Source organism: Quercus robur, chromosome 2, assembly GCF_932294415.1.
Source record: "Quercus robur chromosome 2, dhQueRobu3.1, whole genome shotgun sequence".
Classification (NCBI taxonomy): Eukaryota; Viridiplantae; Streptophyta; class Magnoliopsida; order Fagales; family Fagaceae; genus Quercus; species Quercus robur.
In genome coordinates, this window is record NC_065535.1 from 24,795,094 (window position 1) to 24,806,091 (window position 10,998).

The following is a 10,998-nucleotide window of genomic DNA, read 5'->3' on the forward strand; positions in this document are numbered from 1 at the left end:
CTAGTAAAGACTGGTACAATTCAATTCAACATTAAATAGGATTAATATAAATAAATGTCATTTTCATATTTACCCACTTAACCCGCAATCAACCCAAAATAACTTGATTAATATAAATAAATGCCATTTTTTTCTCTAAAAGAAATATGAATTCTTAATTCAAATAAAAATATATATGAATTATTAATTTAATTATGTAATTAAAAGAATTGACGGTTATTTTGAAAAATTCTTCATTAAAACTCTAAATTCCTTACCTTTTACTCAAAGTAAAGAGGAAAACTCTCCTTTTAGCTATTTATTTAATTATTAATTTTGTGTTGAATGGGTTGGAATGTATCCAGTTCCCCCAAATATCCGGATCTTGCTCTTCTCAGCCAATGCCATTTCTCTCCCTCCCTTACTTCCACATATTCCTACGTCACCTTACATGATGCTATATTTATTTAGTTCATTGAAAAATACTTTTAGGGCGTTCATTAACCCACATCTCATCAACAATTTGGCTTTGTCTGAAATATGTTTTGAAGCACGCATTTTGCCACCTTGCTTTTAGGTAATGAGCTAATCATTCAACAAAAGAAAAAAAGTTGTGCAAAACTAGAAAATAATAATAATAATAGGGTAGTGTTAACTGGTAAAGTACTCATTAAAAAATAGTTTTATATCAAATCATTTTACTTAATTTATATCAGATTTTTTTAATAACTTTTTATAAGAGGTAGAGTTAATAAAACTAAACTTTTAAGTTTTACTTGTCATTTAGTAATATTTTTAATTTCTATACCAATTTATACTACTTTTTTATTTGGTAGATTTCACGATAAATTATATTTAACGATCGTTCCCATGATATTACCCCATAATAATAATAAAACATGTGATTGCATGAACAGACTCATTTTGGTTAGTCTCACAAACGACAATATTGGTCATGTAGTCAGTGTGGTCCAGTGAGTGCGCCTAGTTTTATGGATATGACTAAGTGTACCACTAGAAGGCGAAAGATATGACTAATATACAGTACACAACAATATGGTTATGCAGTTGGCCAAGTTATTATTGCTCAAACAATAAGAGGCTGCTGGGAGGGAGAGCCCTGAGCCACAATAATTTTTTTCAAATTTCTAGATATATATAACTAGTCGCTAACCCGTGCTATGCACGGGAAAGTTTGACAATTTTATTTTAATTATTATACATATTTGTTTTCTTTATTAAGTACTAATAAATTAAAAAATATCTATTAATTTCATATTAACATGATATAATATTATATATGTTATCTGTAGAGTATATATGAACAAATAAATCAAGGTTAATAGTAACTTGAGGGTTATTTCATAGGTTCATATAACAATTTTCACATTAAAATTGCAACAATATAACAACAAAAACTCACATACAAATAAATACGAAAATAATTTGTTTATGCTTGTGTACTTCCACTTCTCATAAATGGAAATCTCCATTACTGTATACAGTCGTATCTCTATATTGCTGAATGTACAGAGGGATTGTATTTTTGTATGATGTAGTCTCATTTTTTACCTCAAGGTAAAGTTAAACATGGCCCCAAACAGCAACAAAAAGTTGTTTTTAGGCCCTTAGCAGTGTTCTTTCTTTTCCATGGTATACTCCCAAAAGTGTAGCTAATATGCCTTGAAAAAGAAAATAACTTATAATCTTCCTTGATAACAAACAATAAAAAAGACCTCCTTATGAAAAGGTCCACTTAACAAAATAATAATCATATTCTTTAGTTTCACTAATCCACAGTTGAAGAAAAGTGAGGTTTTAATATTAGAAAAAAATACACTTTCCACTTGTTTCTTTCTTCACCCTTTTAACAAAATCCTCCATCTTATAATTGATGCAAACATAAGCTCCACGATCCTTGCAAACACAATCATAAATATATTATACATGGAGGTACCATATATCATACATAGTTGTTAATACTATCATCAATCACATATATTGTCTAACTTCTCTTATCATAGATATTTCAGATTTTTTGGGGGGGGGGGGGGGGGGGAATTAAAAGAGCTACAATGGCAACCTTCTAGGCTGGACCATGTTGTCCTTTATTTTATGGTTGTAGTCAATAAAAATCAATATTAAGCAAGCAAGAATTTTAGTTCAAGTTGATCAAATGATGCGCATGAAGAGTGGCAGAAAAACATCTTTGAATGTAAAATAGGATTCCACTCATCATATCATAACTTAAAGATTACTTCCAAACAGCTCTATTACGTTAGTGAAGTAAGCAACAGAAAGCATAGTGATGTGAAGGTCTATTGACATATTAGAGACTTGCAGTAGAATTTAACTTGCATTTTCTTTATGCCTAACATCATAAAGAGGAAAACATGACTTAATATACAAAGAAAACAGAAACTTGGGAAGAGAACAACTTTTGGATAAAATAGTATTAAAATTACTACAACTTGAATCCACCCAAAAAATTACACCCATGACAAACTAAACACTTTACAATTGAACAGATATAGCATAGCCTCCTGTAATAATACTTTGCCACTAAACACCCTTGCATTTTTCTAAATCCAAATATATACATAGGCAGCCCAAGCCAACTTGAATAATGAGGAATTACGTTTAGGATGTAACCAACTGATTTGAGGACTAATTTGTACATGAGTTTTGACATCTGACATGATTTATATCAATTTATAAACCAATAACCCACAAATTGGAATAAAAAATTAAAAATTATTAATTTCAAGAAAATTTCTAAAATTAGAATGTAGCATAAAACCAAGAATGCACAATCCAAACATAAATCAAAAGGTGTGGGAATGAACACATTAGATAGTCCAAATAATTATATTTCCACTATTTAAAACCAAGATAGCATATCCCCAGTCTGCATAATGCAAAAATACACACCTCAGGTACAATGTCTAAGATAATTATGATTATTGCGATACATAAAAGTAAATAAACATAAATACAGAACTTAGTGGGTCATCATCAAATAGTTTATGATAGTTCATCTATACTATAATCCCAATACCTGTATAGGCTTGTAAACTAACATAAGTGCAAAAATGTCAAGTAAAACCAATTGCTCTTAGAGTCCTTTTGTCAAACACTTAGCATATATAACCAAGAAATAGAACTTGGTTAATCTAGAGGTGTTGTAATAGAGGGAAGCAATATTTCCAGTACCTAAAGAATATTTAGAATAATGGAATATACAAATTAGAAACATATTGATGCCTCCTATTAGAAGCAAGCCTTCCAACATTATTTCTTCATTGGACCAAGTATGGCTTGATCACTTTTTAGCTCAGATACAATGTGAAGTAAAAAAGTGTGACTTGTTCTAAACCCTTTCGAAATACATTTAGGGGATAGATGGGTGTTCAACATTCTATAGCAAATCATATAATTATCTCCAATTCATTATCATCGAAGGATGAGGATTCATTAGCAATTATGTTGAAAACAAAGAATCAATGAAAGATAATTTTGGGCTGAGATCTTCATTATTTACATCAAAAGAAGAATTGCTAAGCATGAAAAGCCATAAAGTGTTGGCTTCAAGGAGATTTATATGCTTATACAACAGTGGTGGTGCACAACAGAAAAGGCAAACTGTTATAATAGTGCTTTTTTTTGCTTTGTTTCTGCTTCTCTATTTCACCAATAGACATGATCTCTATTTCAAGTAATTCAGCCTCAACATTGCAAGTGAAGGCTGTGGCCAACCCTAGGAGTATATTGCAAGGAGTAAAAAAACAGTGAAAATATATATGAGAGCGTGAAAGTTTGAATTTTTTTTGCTTCTTCCTCCCCAAACAAAAAAACAAAAAATAATAAAAGCGAGAGCCTAGAGACTACGGTAAACTAAACCAAACAACTGTATTCAGCTCATTCTTATTTCTTACGTCAAAAAGGAAAAACAACAATCCTTCTTATTTGTTTCTTTCTCAGCAACCAAAAAGAGAAAGCACAATCGGAAAACTGACCTGGTTAGCTCAACCGAGGAACTACTCTTTCACTTTTCACTCCGATCTTCTACGAAAAAAAAAAAAAAATCAAAGCGTGTAAAACACTACTTTCTAACCAAACAAAACTTAAACAAAGAAAATAGAAAAACAAACAGAGAGAGAGAGATAGAGAGAGAAACCTTTGGTTTAGGGCTTTGGGTCGAGGTGAGGTCCGATGAGCAAAAACCCTTCACAAATCCGAAAATCAAAATCAGTAAAATTGCAGAGAAATTAGACCCAAATTCATTCTCAACGAAAATTTTTAAATTTGCAGAGAAATTCCCAAACTCTAATGTTAATGCACAAATCCACCATAAATGAATCATAAAAAAATCATACCTATCGAATTTTGAATTTATCTGTAAATCAAAGGCTCACAAATCAGTGCCTACACAGAAACCTAAAAAAGAAAAAAAGAATCAAAATTTACAAAGGGAAGGAAACCACATTAAAATTGCAATAATATAACAACAAAAGCCACTATCAGAAATCGAACTGAGAAATTTTTAGGGCAACACTCACTTGGATGTGCGGAAACTGGAGAGGGACTTTCCCATTGATCCAGGATGGTTTGTTCTTGAAGAGGTATTGTGAGGCAGCCTAGAGAGAAGAAGGTTAGAGAGAGACGGTTGATTATTAAATTTGGGTTCCAAGGGAGGCGAGAAGAGAAGGTTTTAGGGAAGTATTGGTTTTAGAGAAGAGAGAGGAGAAGAAGACGATGTTTGGTATTCTTTTCAGAGTTGGGTTTTGGGGAGAAGGGTAGAGAAATAGAGAGAAAGGATTCAGAGTTGGCTTTGTGGAAAAATTTGACTACGGTTAGTGTGGGTATCGGGTTTGCTTTTCACGTTTGTGGAAAAAAATTTGGGTTGCTTATTATTATTATTTTTTTAATTTAATTAATGCTGATGTGGAAAATTGTGGAAGCTCCAAAAGTTTCGGTTTTATATATATATATAGATTATATATATATGAGTTATAAAAAAAATTATGGGTTAGGTGACGGTTTTCAAATATTGTTATTTAAAATTATATGAAAATTGTAGTTTAAAAAGTGTTATAAAAATATATATTTAAAGATTTTATAATATAAAAAATATGTTTAATACTATATTTCTAATGACATATTTTTTTAAAGTATAAAAAATATAATTATGTGGGAGCACAAGCCCAATTTGGTATGAAAGATAGAGAAATAGTAGTTGTCTCCATATGAAATGGAGAGAAATAGTACCGGTCTTGTCAGGTTTGGTGGGTCCCATAATTTTCTATATAATTATAATCATGTCACTCAAAACTGTAATTCAAAAACCGAAATTGTTTTTGAGGTGTTTTCTACGTAGGAATTTATGAATGTGTGTACTTAAAATATATATTATACATCTATTTTAAAAAATATTTTATAAAAAAGTAATTAATTATTTTGACAATTATTTTAATTTTTCATAAAATATTTTTCAAAATGGATAGTTAATGTGCACACATTAACCGAACTCTTTTTTGAATCTTTAGTTTTCAATATTTAAATAATGAAAATTGTAGTTTGAATTTATGTATCAAACCGGCCTTATAATTTTTCTTATGGAAGCTTACTTGCCCACCATTTCATTAAAATTTTGATTTATATTTATATATAAGGGAATTCCTATTATTCTATTGTTTACTATTATTTTATTTTTTTTTTTGCTTCTCTTAATTGAAGAAATAATTGGAAAATAAAACAACAAATACAAAGATGATGAGTAATAACCCCTGTAAAGACTGGGACGATTCAATTCAACACTAAATAGGATTAATATAAATAAATGTCATTTTCATATTGACCCACTTAACCCGCAATCAACCCAAAATAACTTGATTAATATAAATAAATGTCATTTTTTTCTCTAAAAGAAATATGAATTCTTAATTCACATAAAAATATATATGAATTATTAATTTAATTATGTAATTAAAAGAATTGACGGTTATTTTGAAAAATTCTTCATTAAAACTCTAAATTCCTTACCTTTTACTCAAAGTAAAGAGGAAAACTCTCCTTTTAGCTATTTATTTAATTATTAATTTTGTGTTGAATGGGTTGGAATGTATCCAGTTCCCCCAAATATCCGGATCTTGCTCTTCTCAGCCAATGCCATTTCTCTCCCTCTCTTACTTCCACATATTCCTACGACACCTTACATGATGCTATATTTATTTAGTTCATTGAAAAATACTTTTAGGGCGTTCATTAACCCACATCTCATCAACAATTTGGCTTTGTCTGAAATATGTTTTGAAGCACGCATTTTGCCACCTTGCTTTTAGGTAATGAGCTAATCATTCAGCAAAAGAAAAAAAGATGTGCAAAACTAGAAAATAATAATAATAATAGGGCAGTGTTAACTGGTAAAGTACTCATTAAAAAATAGTTTTACATCAAATCATTTTTCTTAATTTATATCAGATTTTTTTAATAACTTTTTATAAGAGGTAGAGTTAATAAAACTAAACTTTTAAGTTTTACTTGTCATTTAGTAATATTTTTAATTTCTATACCAATTTATACTACTTTTTTCTTAGGTAGATTTCACGATAAATTATATTTAACGATCGTTCACATGATATTACCCCATAATAATAATAAAACATGTGATTGCATGAACAGACTCATTTTGGTTAGTCTCACAAACGATAATATTGGTCATGTAGTCAGTGTGGTCCAATGAGTGCGCCTAGTTTTATGGATATGACTAAGCGTACCACTAGAAGGTGAAAGATATGACTAATATACAGTACACAACAATATGGCTATGCAGTTGGCCAAGTTATTATTGCTCAAACAATAAGAGGCTGCTGGGAGGGAGAGGCCTGAGCTACAATAATTTTTTTCAAATTTCTAGATATATATAATTATATATATATATATGAGTTATCAAAAAAATTGTGGGTTTGGTGACGGTTTTTAAATATTGTTATTTAAAATTATATGAAAATTATAGTTTAAAAAGTGTTATAAAAATACATATTTAAAGCATTTATAATATAAAAAATCTGTTTAATACTATATTTCTAATGACATATTTTTTTAAAGTGTAAAAAATATAATTATGTGACAGCACATGCCCAGTTTGGTGTGAAAGAGAGAGAAATAGTAATTGTCTCCATATGAAAGGGAGAGAAATAGTACTGGTCTTGTCAGGTTTGGTGGGTCCCATAATTTTCTATATAATTATAATCATGTCACTCAATACTGTATTTCAAAAACGGAAACTGTTTATGAGGTGTTTTCTGCGCAGGAATTTATGAATGTGTGTACTTAAAATAAATATTATAAATCTATTTTAAAAAATATTTTATAAAAAAGTAATTTATTATTTTGACAATTTTTTTAATTTTTCATAAAATATTTTTCAAAATGGATAGTTGATGTGCACACATTAACCAAATTCTTTTTTGATTGTTTAGTTTTCAATATTTAAATAATGAAAATTGTTGTTTTAACTTATGTATCAAACCGGCCTTATAATTTTTCTTATGGAAGCTTACTTGCCCACCATTTCATTAAAATATTGATTTATATTATATATAAGGGAATTTCTATTATTCAATTGTTCACTATTTTTTTTTTTTTTTTGCTTCTCTTAATTGAAGAAATAATTGGAAAATAAAACAACAAATACAAAGATGATGAGTAATAACCCCAGTAAAGACTGGTACGATTCAATTCAACATTAAATAGGATTAATATAAATAAATGTCATTTTCATATTGACTCACTTAACCCGCAATCAACCCAAAATAACTTGATTAATATAAATAAATGTCATTTTTTTCTCTAAATGAAATATGAATTCTTAATTCACATAAAAATATATATGAATTATTAATTTAATTAAGTAATTAAAAGAATTGAAGGTTATTTTGAAAAATTCTTCATTAAAACTCTAAATTCCTTACCTTTTACTCAAAGTAAAGAAAAAAACTCTCCTTTTAGCTATTTATTTAATTATTAATTTTGTGTTGAATGGGTTGGAATGTACCCAGTTCCCCCAAATATCCGGATCTTGCTCTTCTCTGCCAATGCCATTTCTCTCCCTCTCTTACTTCCACATATTCCTACGTCACCTTACATGATGCGATATTTATTTAGTTCATTGAAAAATACTTTTAGGGCGTTCATTAACCCACATCTCATCAACAATTTGGCTTTGTCTGAAATTAGTTTTGAAGCCCGCATTTTGCCACCTTGCTTTTAGGTAATGAGCTAAACATTCAGCAAAAGAAAAAAAGATGTGCAAAACTAGAAAATAATAATAATAATAGGATAGTGTTAACTGGTAAAGTACTCATTAAAAAATAGTTTTATATCAAATCATTTTACTTAATTTATATCAGATTTTTTAATAAGTTTTTATAAGAGGTAGAGTTAATAAAACTAAACTTTTAAGTTTTACTTGGCATTTTAGTAATATTTTTAATTTCTATACCAATTTATACTACTTTTTTATTAGGTAGATTTCACGATAAATTATATTTAACGATCGTTCACATGATATTACCCCATAATAATAATAAAACATGTGATTGCATGAACAGGCTTATTTTGGTTAGTTTCACAAACTACAATATTGGTCATGTAGTCAGTGTGGTCCAGTGAGTGCGCCTAGTTTTATGGATATGACTAAGCGTACCACCAGAAGGCGAAAGATATACAATACACAATAATATGGCTATGCAGCTGGCCAAGTTATTATTGCTCAAACAATCAATGGCTGCTGAGGGGGAGAGGCCTGAGCCACAATAATTTTTTTTCAAATTTCTAGATATATATAATTATATATATATGAGTTATCAAAAAAATTATGGGTTTGGTAACGGTTTTTAAATATTGTTATTTAAAATTATAGTTTAAAAAGTGTTATAAAAATACATATTTAAAGCATTTATAATATAAAAAATATGTTTAATACTATATTTCTAATGACATATTTTTAAATATAAAAAATATAATTATGTGAAACTGAAAGCACAAGCCCAGTTTGGTGTGAAAGAGAGAAATACTAATTGTCTCCATATGGAAGGGAGACAAATATTACTGGTCTTGTCAGGTTTGGTGGGTCCCATAATTTTCTATATAATTATAATTATGTCACTCAATACTGTAATTCAAAAACCGAAATTGTTTATGAGGTGTTTTCTACGCAGGAATTTGTTAATGTGTGTACTTAAAATATAAATTATAAATCTATTTTAAAAAATATTTTATAAAAAAATAAAAAGGTAATTTATTATTTTGACAATTTTTTTAATTTTTCATAAAATATTTTTCAAATTGGATTGTTAATGTGCACACATTAACCAAACTCTTTTTTGAATCTGTAGTTTTCAATATTTAAATAATGAAAATTGTTGTTTGAACTTATGTATCAAATCGGCCTTATAATTTTTCTTATGGAAGCTTACTTGCCCACCATTTCATTAAAATTTTGATTTATATTTATATATAAGGGAATTCCTATTATTCTATTGTTTACTATTTTTTTTTTCCTTCTCTTAATTGAAGAAAGAATTGGAAAATAAAACAACAAATACAAAGATGATGAGTAATAACCCCAGTAAAGACTGGTACGATTCAATTCAACATTAAATAGGATTAATATAAATAAATGTTATTTTCATATTGACTCACTTAACCCGCAATCAACCCAAAATAACTTGATTAATATAAATAAATGTCATTTTTTTCTCTAAAGGAAATATGAATTCTTAATTCACATAAAAATATATATGAATTATTAATTTAATTAAGTAATTAAAAGAATTGAAGGTTATTTTGAAAAATTCTTCATTAAAACTCTAAATTCCTTACCCTTTTACTCAAAGAATAGAAAAAAACTCTCCTTTTAGCTATTTATTTAATTATTAATTTTGTGTTGAATGGATTGGAATGTGTTATGTTATGTCAACCCACTTAATTAATGGGTTGTGTTAGGATTAAGAGAATTTGACACAATTGTTAAATTGGTTGGGTTATGGTTAATTTCGAATACCCATATCTATACACAACACGACATGATGCAAACCCGACCTATAGCAGTGGAGCCAAGAGGGGGAATAAGGGAGGACATGCTGGATGTAACCACTCCCTTGGTTGGGGGCTATGCCTCCCTGCCTTTTGATCAATACACAGTTGAGTAGGCCGATCACGAATGCTACAGGTGTTGGAGCGATCCTGGTCAGGGAAGGCTAAGATGGCGCCTCGCATATGGGTAGCAAGAGGGCGCTTATGCCCCAATGGTGGGGTCTTATGGGGAAGGCCCAGCCCAATAGGGACAACACACCCCCCACTTCAAGAACACCTTTGTATCGACTAAATCACTCTAAGAGTCTAGTTGGTGGAACCGGTGAACCACGCTAGCTGGTTAGATGCGTGGGGCAGAGGGCTCGTAGTACCCCCTTTTCTTAATCCAACATTTTCTTCGCTTCAGTAGTGAATCACCTACTCAAAAAAGAGGCAGCCCAACATGCCCTATTTGAGACTACGAAGGCAAGCAGTGGACTCTTTCATTAAGGAAGGGAAGAACGAGCCTAAGCACAGCAGATGTCGTACAATTGAGTGGCAAAGGAAAGCGGGATCGTACTTGTCTTTCCAGGCCTGTTCGGACATACAACTCCTACAAAAGATCAAGTTGGTGAGCCGTGTGATGGGAAACTTTCCCGCACGGTTCGGAGAGCACTAAATTAGAATGAGAGGTTCACCACCACATCATTGCATGCAAGGGGAGCTTGCTCGATTTGCGCAAATTGGTCCGACTTGTAATTCACTTCTGACTTTGTGTTTGATAGCCCGATCATAGTGATGTTAATTGTGGTTACATCCATAAGTAGCTTGGTCCATCTTTATTCCATTTCTTATATGTCCGAGGCAGTTGCCCCCCTAACCTCCTATAAATCCTTTAAAATAGGAGTTTAGATCTGTTTGCTCCCTCACCCAACAGAATTT

The 10,998-nt window shown here is 30.2% G+C and overlaps 1 long non-coding RNA gene across 1 annotated transcript; it reads right to left on the minus strand.

Annotated features, from left to right (window-relative positions):
* Positions 1-1,409: 1,409 nt before the first annotated feature.
* Positions 1,410-4,845, minus strand: LOC126713011 (uncharacterized). Its single transcript, XR_007651248.1, has 4 exons — positions 4,539-4,845; positions 4,356-4,416; positions 4,157-4,204; positions 1,410-4,044 (listed from the first exon to the last, which is right to left on the minus strand). It is a non-coding gene; the product is annotated as an uncharacterized LOC126713011 (long non-coding RNA).
* Positions 4,846-10,998: the final 6,153 nt, after the last annotated feature.